Here is a 5,692-nt window from a genome sequence, read left to right on the forward strand (position 1 = left end):
TTTTATTTTTGGCGTATGTGATCTCGAAGTATATACAAACAAGTTTGACGGTTTGATCGTTGAAACTAATTTCGTACAATGCATTTCCCATCAAGTTCAATGGTATATATATTTAGTAAGTATATTTTAATTTATTTATTTTATACTCATAAGCAAAAGGGCAAGAGAAAAGCAAAAGAAAAAAAAAAAAAAACACTTTGCGCGACGTAGGTACACCTGCGTCACGCAAAACAGCTTTGCACGACGCAAGTGTACCTACGTCGTGCAAGTTATGATAAATATGGCGGTAAAATAGTGAAAAATAGGCGGTTTTTTTCAATTTTCCTAAGTTTGGACCTTTTTCCCGGCCCGTAGACATCTCTCTCCGCTTTCCCTCTTTCCTGTATAATAGACCTCTCTCTTCCCTCTTTGCCGTATAAACCTCTCTCTTCCCTCTCGCTCATCTCTCCTTCTCTCTTTCCCGTGGATATCTATCTCCCTCTCGTTCGCAAGCTTTCCTCTTCACAATCTCGAATCCAACCACCACCACTACTCTGTTGGTTGTCTCTCTCCCTCTCGTTCTAAACGACTGGCAGCCATGCGAATCTCGAAGCCGACGCGAATCAAGTCCCAAAATCAAGGTGAGAGTTTCTGATCTTCGATGGGTTTTTGTTATTTAGGGTTTAGGCTCAAATTGCATGTTGGGTTTTTGTCAAATTGCTTTTTCGGTGAAGTGATTCTAGTTGATTGTTTAAAGTTTTTGCAATTTTGTTGATCTGTTGAGCTCCATTGGCGAGAATTTCACAGATTTTCTTTTTCCATCTCTTTCTGTTTGGTTGGTGATAAAATTTTGGAAGCCAAATTCGATTTCCAGAATGAATTAATATTGGAAGAAAATTGATTTATCTTACGTTAAGTGCTACTCGTTCTGCTCAATTAAGCGTTAAGCTCATGTATTTTAGTAGGATAATCTATGGCTTAGGAGTGACTTTGATGCACTTATGTCAAACTTCACCATGAAATTAAGCACTGGCTTCCCCCGGGGGGGGGGGGATCCTATGTGCATTGTTAATCTGACTTGCCAAGCTTAACTACCGTACCTTTATTTTTCTTAAGAAATAAACAGGCTTTGTAAATGTTTTGTCGAAGGTAATGACAACAGCAAGAACTGTAAACTTTTAAATTCCTTAAAAGTGTTTCAATTGGTGTTATATGATTTCTGTCTTTGTTATTAGTCCCAATGCGATCACAAAATTATTTGGTGTATGTTTAATGTACATGTCATAGAAAAATATGGTGCTGTGATATATCATTGATGTATGAGTGTGCTGAGTCCCGCATAAAAACCTGTGATTGAATGGTCATTGAGCATTTGGCTTTGGTAAAAACTTATTGGTTTATTTGAACATAGGGGGCCTGAAGCTCCAGGGCAGCTGTATTCTCTTCCTTTAGGCTTTGGAAGAGTTCGTCCTGCTGCGAGTCAACCTTACCCTTCTGCAGGAGTCCATGGGTAAGGACAACCCTTGTAAATTAAACATATAAATTCATTATTATGTGTTTCACTTAGTGTTTTATGTTTTTTTCTGTGTGTATCTGTCTCAATGCGATCACATTCTTGTGGCACATGTTTAATTTATGACACATCAGAGAAGAATATAGTGTTATGATATATTATTGATGCATGAATGTGCCTGAGTTATGCATAAACACCTGTCATTGAATAGCCATTGCGCATTTGGGTTTCGTTATATATTAAAAACTTATTGATTTTTATTTCAACATAGGGGGCCTGAAGCTCTAGGGCAGCTGCATTCACCTCATTTGGCCTTTGAAAGAGCTCGTCCTGCTGCAAGTCATTCTTACCCATCTGCAGGAGTCCATAGGTACGACAATCCCTGTAATTGTACATTCAGTATTCTGTGTTTAAGATGATTTGAGAAAACCAATTACATTTAGAAGCGGACTTGTCATTAGTCGGAAAAATCTGTGTTATTGTCCAATGCCATGTGAAGTAGAATTGACTAGCTTTAGATAATTGGCATTTTAATTTCTAAGTTGTAGCAGTGTTGTGTGTGTGTTTCAGTTTCGGCATGTGAAACTTTTCGTTTCATTGTTATGACCTTGGTTTAATTAGACCTTTGCACAGTTTCTTTTTGTACGTATTTCTCATCAAGAACTTGGTGGTTGAGCTTGAAATCCTATATTCCATTAAGCAAATATTATATAAGCTGAAAATGTATTCTTTCAGCATTTTGTGTGGCATGCTTTAAGCCTTTTGCTTTCTCTTTAGCGAGAAAAGATTTATGCTTTCGCCTTTTGTTTTCTATTCTTTTGTTAAATTTCTTACTGATAAGTTTGTCTTTGAAATGATGTTGAGTTGAATGCTTTCTTGATGCTCTGCATGTCCTGAACTTACACGTTTTACACAAATATTCGGAGGAGTGGTAGGCCGAAAATGTGGCCCTCCCGATGTCAACTCTGTATAAACAAATTATATGTCTTTTCCATTTCCTATATGCTCGCACTGATTGAAAGATGTGGAAATTGATTTCTTAGAATTGTTTTTAAGAGAACACTCTCTCTATACATTCAGCCACAATCGTTCACTAGTTGCAAGCTGTAGAAATCATTATCAGCACCATTCTGAAACCTTTGTTAATTTTTCAGGGGAAGAAGAAAGATTGCTCAGTTCTCTTTCTCTTCTCCCCTTTTCCTTTTCCCTTTAATTTTCTCGTTTCTCCGTTTTGCTTCTCTGCAATAATTAAATACATATTCCAAGCATATATATGTGTGTGTATATATATGTATGTATATGCAAATAATTGGAAGATTAGTTGGTTGGATGATGGATTGCAAAATGTTTGCCACTGCAATTTGGAATGCCCAATCCGTTTTGTCCATTCAATATTAATCTGTTAAAGCAGAAAAAAAAAATGAAAAAATTCTGTGTTCATAAGTGGTACTCATGACTCAGGGAAAGAGTGTGAAGTGGGTGTGTAGAGTTATTCCTTGCAGCCATCATCTTATGTTTGAAGTCCAAATTATGTTGCGAAGAAACCTTTGTTGAGGTTCATATTTGGATTTAATATTTAGATGAGCTTAATTATGATGAAATGCCTGCCATTTCAATTTATCATTTTGCAAAGAAACATATAAATGCGACTGCGTTTTAAATTTTTAGTACCATTTTCTGGAATCACCTTTATTGTATTCTTAGTAGCCTGTCTTACCTACCTTTGTTTTTCCCTCTCCTTCACATTTCTATGATCATCATCCATGATGTAGTTTGTATTGGTGAGAAGATTTAAGGTTGAATTTCCACCCTTGGATGCAGATGTTCAGATTGTGACTGAGGTCTTGGATCAGAAGTTCGGTCGTCGTCATGGTAACGTTGTTCGGTGTACGGGGAAGGCGGGGGTTCGTGAAACGGGTGCCTCTTCTTCCAGATTGTCCATAGGAGAGGTCAATTCCTTGAAGGAGGAAGTGACAACCCTAAGAGGTCAGGTTGCGGCCCAGGGCGACCACATTAGGGCCCAGGACGAGAGGATGAATATGATTGTTCAGGCCTTAGCGATGTCCGGCCTCCAAATCCCGACGATGCCAGCACCTAATGTTGCTCCACCTTCGACTTCCCAGCCATTTTGCCCAGACGATACCGAGTAGCATGATGTATTAAACTTAGAAGACTTGTAGTTTTTTATTTTTTTGTTCGGACAAACATACATTTTCATATATTCTATAATTATTTACTTTTTCTTGGTTTATTAATTATTTTTTAGAATTTAATTATAATATTGATTAAAAATTAAAAAAATAAATATAAATGACAAAAAAAAATAAATAAATAAAACTTTGCGCGACGCAGGGATCTACGTCGCTTAAAGCAGCTTTGCGCGACGTAGGTAGGCACTACGTCGCTCAAAGTAGCTTTGCGCGACGTAGATCCCTGTGTCGCGCAAAGTTTCTTTGCGCGACGTAGTTCCTACCTACGTCGCGCAAAGCTGCTTTGCGCGACGTAGATCCCTGCGTCGCGCAAAGCTACTTTGCGCGACGCAGGTAGACACCTACGTCGCGCAAACCCTTCCTTCACTGCCTTCGCGCGACGGTTCTTGCGCGACGAAGGTTCGTTTGGCTAATTTTTGGGCGACATATTTTTGACTTTGCGCGACGACGGTCCTACGTCGCGCAAAGTATTTTTTGTACTAGTGATATAAGGCTTACATGATCCACTCCCCTGAACGATGTGGGATGTTACATCTATTCCCTCATTTATCCACTTATTTTTACTTTATTCTCTACAATATAGTACTTAATAATTTATCTCTGTGTATTACCTATATCTTTCTTAAAGACAAGCCGCATGAGAAACATTTACTTCTATCAAGGGTTTGAATTATATAGTTAGAGTTTGAAATATAAAGGACCAAAAAACAAGAGCTTGGGCTATAGGTTTCTAGTTTAGGATTTGATTAATCGATCGCTAGGTTTTTTAGGTTTTACTCCGAAATTTGGTACTATTTAACAATGTCAAAAAATAGGATCAAAGTTAATGAAGTGAATTAAAGGAAAAATATTTTCTTGAGGATTCCTGCACAAACTTAATATTTACATTGTTTTTCCTTACAAGAATTTACTTGGTCAAGACAAATAAATATATTTATATACAAGATTCTTTTAATTCAAATTGCTGATCCAAACCCTTAACAACATTCATGGAGACAATTCTGCAGACAAGAGGCTGGGAGCAGGATGAGGGGACGTACGTTGCCTAACCGTGTCGTATCTGGAAATTAATTGATGATCGATCCAACACAAATTGCGATTGACTGTGCTCGACATGGGGGTAAGTATGAACTCATCAATTAACACATAAAAGCAGATTTAGAAACATAAAAAATCCCAGGCGGTTTTACACGACAGTTCCTCATTAATACATAGACTTTTTTATAGGGCCTTTATATAAACCACACCAACATATATAACTGTCATCAAACTCTTTGCTTGCTTCTGTATCATGTCACCGTAATTGAGATTCATTCTGCAGCTTGCAGAGAGAGAAAGAGAGTGGTAGGGGCTAACTTTTCGAGTTTATATATAGATGGTTGATAACATAGAAAAATATTTGGAGGAAAATTAAAAGAAGCAGAAAACAGAAAGAAAAACAGGGTTTGATGTTTAATTGTCAGCTGTCAGCAATAACCTAATATCGAAGGGTCACAGGCTGCTAACTGCAGTTAACACAGTACAGTCTTTACCTCTTTTGCAGAGAGAGAGAGAGGAGGAGGATCGAGGTGAAGTGAAGAGATGGTTCATTTCAGTGATCGATAAGTTAATATATCTCAATCTCTTAGAATCTTATTTTCTTTGGTTGAAATCTCAGAATCTGAGATGTAGGTAAAAGGCAAAAGGAATATAAAAGAGGCTAGGGATGAGGCATTTGATAGAAAGATTGGACGTATGATATGATGACTTGGTAAGATGCATATAGATGTATAGGCTCTCTCTCTCTCTCAACTGCTTTAATGAAGAGTCCCATGCCAATGACAGAGGATTAAAGAGAGAGAGAGAGAGAGAGAGATAGCGCAGTGTCAGTGTCTGGCTTAATGGGCCATAGGTGATAGTTGGCACGTGGGAGTCAGTGCCCCTCTTGACTAATACAAAACCGGAAAAGAATCCGGCGATGATGGGATCCTTTTCCTAAGAATCCTAAGGA

General features: G+C 37.9%; 1 long non-coding RNA gene across 2 annotated transcripts; it reads left to right on the forward strand.

Annotated features, from left to right (window-relative positions):
- The first annotated feature begins 383 nt into the window (after positions 1–383).
- On the forward strand, positions 384–3,731 carry LOC139190060 (uncharacterized). 2 transcript variants are annotated; one of them, XR_011574047.1, is made up of 4 exons: positions 384–620; positions 1,391–1,489; positions 1,764–1,862; positions 3,314–3,731. It is a non-coding gene; the product is annotated as an uncharacterized lncRNA (long non-coding RNA). The 2 variants fall into 2 exon arrangements; XR_011574048.1 differs by having other exon boundaries at positions 395–620; positions 3,265–3,731.
- Positions 3,732–5,692: the final 1,961 nt, after the last annotated feature.

This window comes from Malus domestica, chromosome 12 (assembly GCF_042453785.1).
Source record: "Malus domestica chromosome 12, GDT2T_hap1".
Lineage (NCBI taxonomy): Eukaryota > Viridiplantae > Streptophyta > Magnoliopsida > Rosales > Rosaceae > Malus > Malus domestica.